General features: G+C 40.9%; 1 protein-coding gene and 1 pseudogene across 7 annotated transcripts in view; one reads left to right on the top strand and one right to left on the bottom strand.

Annotated features, from left to right (window-relative positions):
- The window catches only part of LRRC49 (leucine rich repeat containing 49), a 135,198-nt gene that overhangs the window by 73,084 nt on the left and 49,287 nt on the right, over positions 1-12,827 (top strand). The window lies entirely within an intron of this gene.
- LOC129403973 (small Cajal body-specific RNA 13) lies at positions 9,930-10,147 on the bottom strand (annotated as a pseudogene).

Here is a 12,827-nt window from a genome sequence, read left to right as displayed (position 1 = left end):
CCACGCCCTTCACCCCCCGCAAGGAAAAAGGCGAGAGAGAAATACCTTTCCCCTCCTGGGCAGGCATGGGACCAAGACTTAGTTCTCAGTCTGGAGACATTCTGCAAGGAGCTGCCGATACCAAAAGTAGTTTAGCTGGCCTCTGGAATCATGCTTGTGCAGCTGCGGGGAGGCCGCACACGTGCGGCCCCCAGGATCACATCTCGGTGGCCTCCTTGCCATTCTTAAGAAGTTCTATAAACCTGTTTTCAGATTTTGTTGTCTTTGACCATTTGTTCCTATACTGTATTTCTTTACATACAACACTTGAGAGAGGTCATTTTGTCACTGCATTTTTATATCTGAAAGAAAAACATCTTGCCTGTCACGTGTTAAAACAACACAAATATTACAGGGATATTCTGAATTCTGCAGGTTAGGTTTCCAAGGAACTGAGTCAGGTGAGAAGTCAGTGTAGCATTTTAGTATCATGTGTGTGAGCAAATGCTCGAAGGCAATCCAGCTGTCAAAGTTCTAGGTGAAAGACAAATCTGTAAGGCCTCAGAAACAGAACTGCTCGAAGGTTACCTAATTCTGCACGACTGATAACAAGTTAATTGAAAAAAACTCAGTTAGACCATAGAAATGAGCACATTTCAAATACTCCAAAGAATTTAGCGATTTAAATTAACCATGACAGACTGCTCCCATTCTGACCTTTTGAGTGAGAGTGTGTGTATGAACAACTCAAGATAAATCATGTATCCAATTATATTTCTTGCTCTAAACAGTACAATGTTTCTAAGTGTAATGACCAATAGTTTAACACATTCCTGAACTGGTAGATGTGTACTCTTTCAGAATTCTTTCAGATATTTAAAATGAATATTAAAAAATTTGTTTCATATCTGTTCTTTAGATTCTTTAAACTATGCGCTGATATCATTTGCCCAGGAACTCTGTGCTTTCCCTTTATTCCCTTTCCTTTTTGTAGAAGTGCCTTAAAAAAAGAAAAAGCTACAATTTAACATATTCTAATTGTTGTTGCAATTGAAAAAAGAACTAATTAAACAAAAGAACTCTGGCTAGTAAAAGATATTATGTTGAACATGAATCTTTTTATGGGTTAAAAATAAAAAGGACAGGGGCTGGAGTGATAGCACAGCGGGTAGGGCGTTTGCCTTGCACGCGGCCGACCCGGGTTCGAATCCCAGCATCCCATATGGTCCCCTGAGCACTGCCAGGGGTAATTCCTGAGTGCATGAGCCAGGAATGATCCCTGTGCATTGCCGGGTGTGACCCAAAAAGCAAAAAAAATAAATAAAAAAAAATAAAAAGGACACTACAAATGTAAAATTGAACTATTAGAATGCATTTTTATATTCGTACACAGTAAAATCATCTGTAAAAGTCATCCTTGAGACCATTTGTGAAATTGTAGATCGATCATAATTAAAGTAATATCTTTTTCTCTTTATCTTTGTGGTGAAAAATGCCTATAATCTAAAAATTATGGTCAATTTCTAAAATAAGTTTATAAGACATAATTTTATAGATGCAGCTAACTTCTGGTGTCTGAGGGATGGTCCTTTTTCTCTTCTGCTTTATCTTTTAAGCCAGTTGGAAGATGCCAGAAGGAGCCAGGGAGACAGTACAGGGTCACTCTGGAGCAACAGCCTCAGTGCTCAGGACTCCAGAGCACCTCCAGGGGTACCCGGGGGCCCTGGAGCACCTGCCGGGTAGTGCCTGCTAGTTGGCAGCACACGTGGCCCCAGCACTGCGGCATCCTAGGCTCTAGCGCTACCCGATGGCTTGTTTGGCCAAATAGCACAGGCCTCGTCCCATGGCTTGAGAATCATGTGGGGGCCCCTGGCTCCTCCGAAGGGAAACACGGGAATCAGAAAGAATGTGTGCGGACTAGAGAATGCAGGCTGGCTGGCGGCTGTCGCCACTCCCCTGGATGGGGCGTCACCCTCACTCCGTCTCTGGCAGAATTGGAAAGCAAGAGCATGAGGATGAAGAGAACGTCCCCTGGGAGGCTGCCTGGCCTGAGAGAATGGAAGAGAGCCCCGGGTGCTGCTCTGTGAGCACTTCTCTTGTGACAGTCTATCTTTTCAGAGAGTGTGTGTGCACATGTGTCTAGGTTATTGGAGATGTGCCATAGCATGTAATATGTATCAAATATCACTTTTGTAATATGGTCCATAGACTTGTAAACTGAGGACTAAGTGGGAGTGGGGCAGGGGGCTGGGGTAAAGGTGGCCGATCTCGACACTGGCCTGGACAGGGTGAAACAGCACTGCAGCTTCACAGCAGCAATACCAACACTGGCACACAGTGGCACCTCAGGGTCATGACTCAGACGGAAACAACTTTTTCAGGAAGATAAATAATTGGTGATCTTGAAAAACTCAGGACTTCTACTGAGAGATCTTGGTTAAAAGAAGGTATTTTCCCTTCTTAAAGAAAATCTTGCGTGCATACAAAAAGGCAGTTGGGATTGTCTCTAAACAAGGCAGGCACCTTTGAAGGCAGTTGAATCCATAAGGCTGGTTGGTTCTGGGCACATAAAAAGATAGACACCTAAGACATTCTGAGGTCTCTTCAAAGGTGCTTCAAAACAGTCAGCCAGGGCCCAAGGGATAGTGCAGGGGTGCAGGTACTTGCTTGCATGCAGCCGACAGGATCCCTGTCCTGGCTTCACATTGCTTGTTCCCCAGAACCCCACTGGAAGTAAGCCAGTCTCTGGGAATTCTCTTCAAATAAAACTTCCTCCTTATGACTTAAAAGAAATGGGCAATGTCACTTGTCCTTATCCAGAGGATAAATATTTAGCTTCTGTTTTTAAAGAGTGTATAATCCAATGATAACAACAAAAGCATGAGGATATAAACAGAAAGCAAAGGAAACATGAATCTTATTTTATTTTTTTTTTGTTGAATCACTGTGAGATAGTTACAAGCTTTCATGATTTTTAGTCATACAATGAGGAAATGTGAATTTTTTTTTTTAAAAAAGAAAACCAGTAGCCCTTAAATCAGTCTGTTGTATGAGCAGCTCTGGACTCTCCAGTGTTCTGGAACATTCCAGAATGGCATTAAAATTCACTTCATGACCCTGAACCTTTAGCATTAACATCATTAAGATTTTGGTTAAAAATCCACTATTTAGGGGCTGGAGCCATAGTACAGCGGGTAGGGTATTTGCCTTGCACACAGCTGACCCGGGTTCAATTTGCAGTATCCCATGTGGTCCCCCAAGCACTACAAGGAGTAATTTCTGAGTGCAAAGCCAGAAGTAACCCCTGTGCATCGATGGATGTGACCAAAAAAGCCCCCCCCAAAAAATCCACTATTCCCCATCCTTCCTAAACCTATTAGTTTAGAAGCATCATTTTCCCAGATTCCCAAGTGATTTAAATGTGTATTGCATCCTGGGAGCTCCAGAGAATTCTGATTGCATCTATTCAGGTCAAGTGCCTTGTCAGATCTAATCACTCTGGCAGTGCATATAGTGCGTTCCAAGTGCTCCAGCCTGGGACTTATATTTTCTACCTCCCAAAGACTGTGGGGCTGGGGTCTGTTTGTTGATTGGGCTTGCTGCAGAAATAGTGTTTTGTTACAGGAGAAGGGAAACTGAGCCGGACTATAGTAACAGATATTCAGTAAAGTCACTTCCCGCTTCCGTGTCTTTGCTCCTAATAATGTTGGAGATGTTCGCTAGACCCCTCTTCGTTGGTCTTTAATTCTGTGTCAGTGTGTACCTGTGCACACTCATGTCACACCATCTGTCTGCCTGACCTAGATATCACATACTTGCTTCTTCCACAGCAGGGTTCTTCTGCCTCTTCTAGGTCATCTTTCTCAAGCCTCTTTTAACACATTAGGTATAAGTACACACACACCTTGCATTCCTTGTAGAGCAAATGTACCTTACTTATGCATCTCATTCTCCCAATCAATGATTAATTTTTGGAGTCATCTTTTTTTAAGCTGTAAATTATTTGTCAAAGGCATTTGCATTTATTCAAGAGAACCATACTTTCAGCCTTTAGATTTATAATTCTGTAGTGGCTATAGAATTAAAAAAAACTTCAGGAAAAAGAGAGGGTCCTTTATTATTTGTATTATTGATTTGGAGGCAACATTTGGCTGTGCTCAAGTTTACTTCTGGTTCTGTACTCCAGGATCTCTCTTGGAGATGCTTGGGGACCATCTGTGGTCCCAGGGATTGAATGGGGATTGGCTGCTTGCAAGGCAGGTGCTGTAACCTTGGTGCTTTTATTGACCTATTATTATTTTGATGTCCAGATCCCCCAGGTTGTCATCTTGTCATCTTGGCTCCTGTTGTGACGTCCTCAGCACCTTTTCTTACCTTCGTACTTTCTGGCACTATCACATGTTCCAGTACCATCTTTAGCAGTGGGAGTTGTAACTTTTATTTTTTACCCCACTCCCCCCACCCTGCCTCTGTGGTGGGCGGATTCCCTTTTTACTCTCTCTCTCTCTCTCTCTCTCTCTCTCTCTCTCTCTCCCTTAGGGTGTTGTGGTCTGTAATGCAGGTATTAAATGGCTATCATGTTTGGTCTATAGTCTACTTTCAGTACACATCTCCCATCCTGAGCAGGTCCTCTAAGCATCCTTTACTTGGTGATCCCTTCTCTATCTGAGCTGCCTTTTTCCCCAGCATAATCTTCCTGGTCCTTATCTCTGCTATTCTTGGGTGTTAGTCTCCCATTTTGTTACTTTATATTCCACAAATGAGTGCAGTCTTCCTATGTCTGTCCCTCTCTGACTCATTTCACTCAGCATGATACTCTCCATGTTAATCCACTTATATGCAAATTTCCTGACTTCATCTTTTCTAACAGCTGCATAGTATTCCATTGAGTAGGCGTATCAAAGTTTCTTTAGCCAGTCATCTGTTCTTGGGCACTCATTTTTTTCCAGATTCTGGCTATTGTAAATAGTACTGCAGTGAACATATGAGTGCAGATGTCATTTCTACTTTACCTTTTTGCATTTCCAGGGTATATTCCCAGAAGTGGTATTGCTGGGTCAAATGGGAACTCAATTTCTAATTTTTTGAGAAACGTCCATAATGTTTTCCAAAAGGGCTGAGCCAGTCAGCATTCCTACCAGCACTGAAGAAGAGTCTCTTTCTCCCCACATCCACGCCAACACTGGTTGCTTTAGTTCTTTTGGATGTTGGCCAGTCTCTGTGGTGTGAGATGATATCTCATTGTTCTTTTGATCTGTATTTCCCTGATGATCAGTGATCTAGAGCATTTTCTCATGTGCCTTTTGGCCATTCTAATTTCTTCTTTGAGAAAGTTTCTGTTCATTTCATCACCCCATTTTCTGATGAGGTTGTATGTTTTCTTCTTGTGGAGTTCAACCAGTGTCTTGTATATCCTCCATATCAACCCTTTATCAGATGGGTGTTGGGTGAATATCCTTTCCCATTCTGTAGATTGTTTTTGTATTCAGGTCATGGTATCTTTTGAGGTGCAGAAGCTTCTTAGTTTAAGATAGTCCCATTTGTTTATCTCTATTTCTACTTGCCTGTTCAGTGATGAGTCATCTTTGAAGATGCCTTTAGCTTCAATGTCGTGGAGAGTTTTGCCGACCTTGTCTTCAATGCACCTTATGGATTCTGGTCTGATATAGAGTTCTTTAATCCATTTTGATCTGACTTTTGTGCATGGTGTTAGGTAAAGATCTGAGCCCATTCTTTTGCATGTAACTGTCCAGGTTTGCCAGCACCTTATGGATTCTCATCTGATGTAGAGGTCTTTAATCCATTTTGATCTGACTTTTGTGCATGGTTTTAGGTAGAGATCTGAGCCCATTCTTTTGCATGTAGCTGTCCAGTTTTGCCAGCCAAAAGCCAGTTAAAGAGGCTTTCCTTGCTCCACTTCACATTTCTTTCTCCCTTACCAAAGATTAAATAATCATATGTTTGAGGATGTGTGTAAGGATATTCAACCATGTTCCATTGGTCTGCTGCTCTGCCTTGTTCCAGTACCATGCTGTTTTAATTATTACCACTTTGTAGTAGAGTTTGAGGTTGGGGAAGGTGATATCTCCCATCTTGTTTTTCCCCAGAATTGCTTTAGCTATTTGTTTGTTGTTCCATATGAATTTCAGGAGTGTTTGATCCACTTCTTTGAAGAATGTCGTGGGTATCCTTATAGGGATCGCATTTAATCTGTATAATGCTTTGGGGACTATTGCCATTTTGACAATGTTAGTTCTCCCAATCCATGAGCAGGGGATATGTTTCCATTTCCTTGGGTCCTCTTTTTATTTTGTGAAGTAACGTTTGGTAGTTTTCTTTGTATAGGTCCATTACCTCCTTAGTTAAGCTGATTCCGAGGTACTGGATTTTCTGAGTCATGATTGTGAATGAGATTGCTTTTTTCATATCACTTTTTTCTGTCTCATTTGTGTATAGAAAAGTCATGAACTTTTGGGTATTGATTTTACATCCTGTGACTTTACTATATAAGTCTGTTGTTTCTAGGAGTTTCTTGGTAGAGGCTTTGGGGTTCTCTAGATACAGTATCATATCATCTGCGAATAGTGAGAGCTTGATTTCTTCCTTTCCTATCTGTATGCCCTTAATGTCTTTTTCTTGCCTAGTCGCTATTGCAAGTACTTTTAGTACTATATTGAACAGAAGTGATGATAATGGGCATCCCTGTCTTGGCCCTGATCTTAGAGGTAAGGCCCTTAATTTTTCCCCATTGAGGATAATGCTTGCTATAGACTTGTGGTAAATGGCTTTGACTAAATTGAGGAAGGTCCCTTCTATACCCATTTTGGTGAGAGTTTTCATCATGAACGGGTGCTGGATCTTTTCAAATGCTTTCTCTGCATCTATTGATATGACCATATGGTTTTTATCTGTTACTGGTACCAGCTCAAGCAAATTGATGAACAACAGGAGGACAGTGTGACAGTGTAATGTGATGGGTTATGTTGATTGACTTCCGAATGTTTAACCATCCTTGCATTCCCAGAATGAATCCTACTTGGTTGTGGTGTATGATCTTTTTGATGAGTTATTGGATTCTATTTGTTAATATTTTGTTGAGGACCTTTGCATCTGTTTTCATTAGATATCGGCCTGTAATTTTCTTTAATTGTGGTGTCTCTGTTTGCTTTTGGTATTAGGGTGATATGTGCCTCACAGAAACTGTTTGGGAGTGTTTCTGTTTTTCTCAATTTCCTAGAAAAGCTTGAAAAGAACTGGCAATATGTCCTCTTTAAATGTTTGGAAGAATTTGCTAGTGAATCTATCTGGACTTTAGTTTCTGGGAAGACTTTTGATTGCACTTTCAATTTCCTTGATAGTAATAGGTCTATTCAGATATTCTAGATCATCTTGGTTCAGCCTTGAGAGGTTATAGGAATGGAGGAATTTATCTATTTCTTCTAGATTCTCTTGTTTTGGCATACAGACTTTCGAAGTAGTCTGTATCTTTTGAATTTCTTTGGTTTCTATTGTGATGTCCCCCTTTTCATTTCTGATTTAGTTTATTAGGGTTCTCTCTCTCTCTTTGTGAGTCTTACTAGTGGTTTATCAATCTTATTTATTTTCTCAAAGAACAGCTCTTGGTTTCATTGATCTTTCGAATTGTTTTTGGATTTCCATGTCGTTGATTTCTGCTCTAGGTTTTATTATTTCTTTCCTTCTGCCTGGTTTGGGCTCCTTTTGTTGTCCTTTTCTAAGGTCTTGAGCTGTGAGGTCAAGTTATTTATGTGGGTCCTTTCTTCCTTCCTGATATGTGCTTGCAGAGCTATACATTTCCTCCTTAATGTGGCTTTAGCTGTGTCCCACAGGTTCTGGTAGCTCGTGTCTTCATTCTCATTTGTTTCTAGGTATTTTGATTTCTTCCTTGATTTTCTCCCTGACTCACTCATTGTTCAACATTGAGTTGTTTAATTTCCAAATGTTTGTTTGATTTGGTTCTCTGCATCTGTGCATGGTAGACTTCTATCTTCAGTGCATCATGGTCTGAAAAGATAGTTGATACAATTTCTGTCTTTCTGGTTGTATTGAGGTATGCTTTGTGGCCCAGCACATGGTCTGTTTTGGAAAATGTTCTGTGTGCACTGGAAAAGAATGTGTATTCTTTTTTTATGGGTATGTAATGCCCTGTATAAATTTGCTAGCCCTCTCTCTTCTATTTTCTCTATCTCTCTTCTCAAGCGTTTCCTTGCTGATTTTAATCTTGTTTATCTATCCAGAGGTGATAAGGCAGTGTTGAAGTCTCTAACTACTACTGTGTTGCTAGCAATGTCTTCCTTAAAGTCTGTTAGTAGTTATCTTAAGTATTTAGCTGGTCCCTCATTCGGTGCATATATGTTTAGGAGAGTAATTTCTTCCTGCATTCTCTAGCTCTGGGAACTTTTAAGCAATGATTTCTTTAATTGTGGCTTTTTCACTAGGGTTGCCTCCCTGTCCTTCCGGTACTCCAATGATTCTAATGTTGTTCCTCTTGGAATTATCCACTAGGTCTCTGATCCACCTAAGAGCTATTTTGAGGTCTTTTCCCATTGTTTTTTGTTGCCTGTAAGCTTTCTGCAGCTCATCTTCAAGCCTTCAATTCTGAAGTTTCTGTCTTCAGCTGTAGCCATTATACTGTTAAGGGCACCCATTGAGTTTTTTTTTTTTATTTCATATACCGAATCTTTTATTTGTGATATTTCTGAATGCAGCTTTCCTATTTCTGCTCTCATTTCTTCCTGTATTTTCTTCTCTGACTGCTCCACTATTTCTTTAAGTTCATTGAACATTTGAGCATTTGATCTCTGAATTTTTTATTGGCGAGATCGTGTTTGTGGGTAATCCCTGTTGAGGCTTCTGGACTCTTTTCTTAATACTCTCCTCATGGTGGGGATTTGCGCTGTTTCTTCATGTTGCTGTGGTTGTATAGAGGTGGGACCTTCCAGTTCACTAGCGCTGTTCCCTCTTACTGTGAGAAAGGGTTTGGGGTGAGCTCAGTCGATGGTGGTCGCCTTTTCCCCCTTCTAAAGTATGTCCTTCCTCTCAGGTATTTCTCTGTGGCTTACGTGAGGCCTCTAGTGAAGGTTCAGAGGATGTGTTCTTTTATATTGGGCTTGTACAGCTTATTGTGTTCGTTGGTATTTTGGTAAAATTGGAATAGACTTGTGTTTACCATTATTTTTATGCAGTTGGGATAGGCTAGTGGCCTATTGGCTTGTTGTGATTAAGATAGCCATGGAGTTAGTTCTCCACAGAGTTAGGTAATAGGGATTGGAATGTGAGTCAAGTGTGCTGGGAGAGGGGAAAATAACTGCAGCCCCCTGAGCAGGGAGGCCACGCCCCCTTCAGCAGAGGCCAAGCCCACTATCGCGGAGGCCATGCCCAGTAATGCAGAGGTCACGCCCCCTTCTGTCCCGGGGGATGCTGGGACCAGATCTGTCAGGTTGTGGAGGTGAAGGGGGCACGTGGGGGCTCGGGTACTGAGTCGGGGAGGCTGGCTGCACCTGGATGGGTGAAGAAGGAGGACGCGCTGGGGATTGGAGGTGGGGGCTCAGGGCACGGTTCTTTGCCCGCCTGTTTTGCTTGGGGCCATATCCAGTGACGTGCAGGGATCACTCCTGGAGGTGTTCAGGGAACATAAATGGTTCTGGGGATTGAACCCAGGTTGGTCAACTGCAAGACAAGTGCCCCACCTGCTGTACTAATTCTTCATTTCAAATTTCAGAATTTCCATCTGAGTCTTGTGTGGGAGAGAAAATAACTACTGAAGAGAGTTCAGTATTTAGTTATGTTGGCTTTTTTCAATCTAAAGTTTTATTATTTTTGAAAACTGTATTTAAAAGTTGATTATGTTTGTTCCTTATTATTTTTATTGTGATTATGTTGTGCATTTGAATAGATTTGTTTTTCTCTTTATTCCACTTCCAGAAAATTAAGTTTGTAGCAGTACTTGGTGTCTAAGAGATACCACTTCATTGGTTAAACAATATTTCAACTGTAGACTTCTCTTACTGTAATTAGTAGATAACAGGGCTCTGTCGCTATGGTGGAGGTGACAGTGCCCAAAAGCTGTGGGAGGAAAATTAAACATGAACTGCTAATACTTGACCAGTCATGCCTCAGCTTCCTCCAGAAGATGCTTTCTGCGAGTATAGTGCTTTTCTTTTTTTTTTTTCTATTTTAGAAACATTTCTTTTTTTTATGGTGAATATTTTATTTTATTTTTTTTAATTAATTAATTTATTTTTAATTAGTGAATCACCGTGAGGGCACATTTACAGATTTATACACTTTTGTGCTTATGCTTCCCTCATACAAAGTTCGGGAACCCATCCCTTCACCAGTGCCCATTCTCCACCACCAGTAAACCCAGCATCCCTCCCACCCTCCCCGATCCCATCTCCCCCCACCCCGCCCTGCCACTGTGGCAGGGCATTCCCTTCTGTTCTCTCTCTCTAATTAGCTGTTGTGGTTTGCAATAAAGGTGTTGAGTGGCCACTGTGCTCAGTCTCTAGCCCTCATTCAGCCCGCAACTCCCTTCCCCCACATGGCCTTCGATTACATTATAGTTGGTGATCCCTTCTCTGAGTTGCCCTTTCCCCAGAATGTGAGGCCAGCCTCCAATCCATGGAGTCAACCTCCTAGTACTTATTTCTACAATTCTTGGGTGTTAGTCTCCCACTCTGTTATTCTATATACCCTAGATGAGTGCAATCTTTCTATGTCTGTCTCTCTCTTTCTGACTCATTTCACTCAGCATGAAACTTTTCATGCCCATCCACTTAAATACAAAATTCATGACCTCCTTTTTTTCTGACAGCTGCATAGTATTCCATTGTATAGATGTACCAAAGTTTCCTCAACCAGTCATCCGTTCTAGGGCATTCGGGTTTTTTCCAGATTCTGGCTATTGTAAATAGTGCTGCGATGAACATACATGTGCAGATGTTGTTTCGATTGTACTTTTTTGCCTCTCTGGGATATATTCCCAGCAGTGGTATTGCTGGGTCAAATGGGAGCTCAACCTCTAATTTTTTGAGAATCGTCCATATTGTTTTCCAGAAGGGCTGAACCAGTCGGCATTCCCACCAGCAGTGTAGAAAGGTCCCTTTCTCCCCACATCCTCTCCAACAGCGGTTGCTTTTGTTCTTTTGGATGTGTGCTTTTCTTGTTATATTTTTTGGGTGTTTTTTTTATTGTTTGTGGACCACATCTGGTTGTACTCAGGGCTTACTCCTGGCTCTGTGCACAGAGATCACTCTTGGCAGGCTCCGGGAACATATGGGGTGCCAGGGATCAAACCAGTCCATCTCCACATGCAAGCCAAGTGCCCTAGCTGCTGTACTACTGCTCTGGCCATTCATATTCCATTCTTAGTTGTTTTACTCTCAGCTTGCTAATTTGGTATATTTCATACTTGGTTTCAAAACAAAATTCTTCAATAAAGGAAATGGAAAACAATAGTTAACCAAGTACCTTTATTGGATTTTACTGATTTTCAGAACTTATTTACTGAAGTATACTTTTCTCTAATCTGTGTTTGATAATTCTGTTTTATGAAGTCTTATTAGTTTGACTTTGTCTACATCATGCCTACTGGCTTCTGGTCAGTACTTCATTTCTTTTTGAGCTATTTGTTTTCCTTGGTACCTGGGCTCTGTAATTTTTGGGGATCGTGTATGTAGTTAGGATCCTCTGCAGGGACATTTCATTAATTTTTGTCAGATGATTCTAGACATAATTGGCCTTAGGTCTATTAATGAAACCAATAATTATCATCTTGACATATTTTAGACCACCCATTCAGTGTGAGTTCAGACTATGGTGTGGTTTGTGGCTCCAAAATATCAGGGAAGAATTTTCCTCTCTATTTTAGTCCCAGGTTTTGAGCTTGGCAATACTACTAGAACATCAGGTTGGAAAGTGTGTAACCAGTTTGGCCTTCCACTGAAAGTCTGGCCTTTTGGTCTCTGGTTTTCCAACAGGTTTCTAGTCAGACTCTGAATGATGCCAGGGATTTGTCTTCTGTCCTCTAGCCTTGAAGGTTACACAAACCCAAGTTCAAGTTGGTTACATCCAGTAAATCCCCACCCAGCAAAAGTCAGCACCAATATTCTGCTTCTCTCTTTGATTTCTTAGTTTTACTTTTTTGGGAGGGAGCAGGTGGAAGGCTTTATGATTCTAACTTTTTTTGTAGATCACAGGGGTATTTAGGGCAATTTTAAATGTATACCTTATCCAGCAAGAGTTTCCATTTCAGTCCTCAAAATTAGTTTTATTCTACCAGAAATGAAAACACCTTCATCACATGCTCTTTTTCAAAAAAGAATTGTGCTCCATTTTTTAATACTTAATTATAATTACCTTGCAGATTATTTGAATTATTTGATATTTTTAATTATATATATTTCAGTCTTTATGACTTCACTTGATTTATTCTATTGTTCTTTTTGTTTCTGCCTGCTAGACATAACTATTGAGTAAAATTATTGTTTGACCATCATGGGTATGTTTTTTTCTTATTGATATAGAAAGAATGAATCTCTTTTTTAAAAAAATATCTCATTTCTTACGGAAGAGGGCAAACATTCTAATTGGAGAGATTTTGCTGAGATTTTGTAATTTTTCTTTTTTTTCCTTTTGGATCACACCCAAAAATGCTCAGGGGTTACTCCTAGCTCTGCACTCAGGAATTACTCCTGGTGGTGCTCGGGGGACCATATGGGATGCCAGAGATGGAACCCGGGTCTGCTGCGTGCAAGGCACTATCGCTCCAGTCCTGAAATTTTTCAATACCTATATGTATGGATACCCATGTATGTTTGGAATTTTTC

This window comes from Sorex araneus, chromosome 3, assembly GCF_027595985.1.
Source record: "Sorex araneus isolate mSorAra2 chromosome 3, mSorAra2.pri, whole genome shotgun sequence".
Classification (NCBI taxonomy): domain Eukaryota; kingdom Metazoa; phylum Chordata; class Mammalia; order Eulipotyphla; family Soricidae; genus Sorex; species Sorex araneus.
This window is presented reverse-complemented; position numbering and strand designations above follow the sequence as displayed.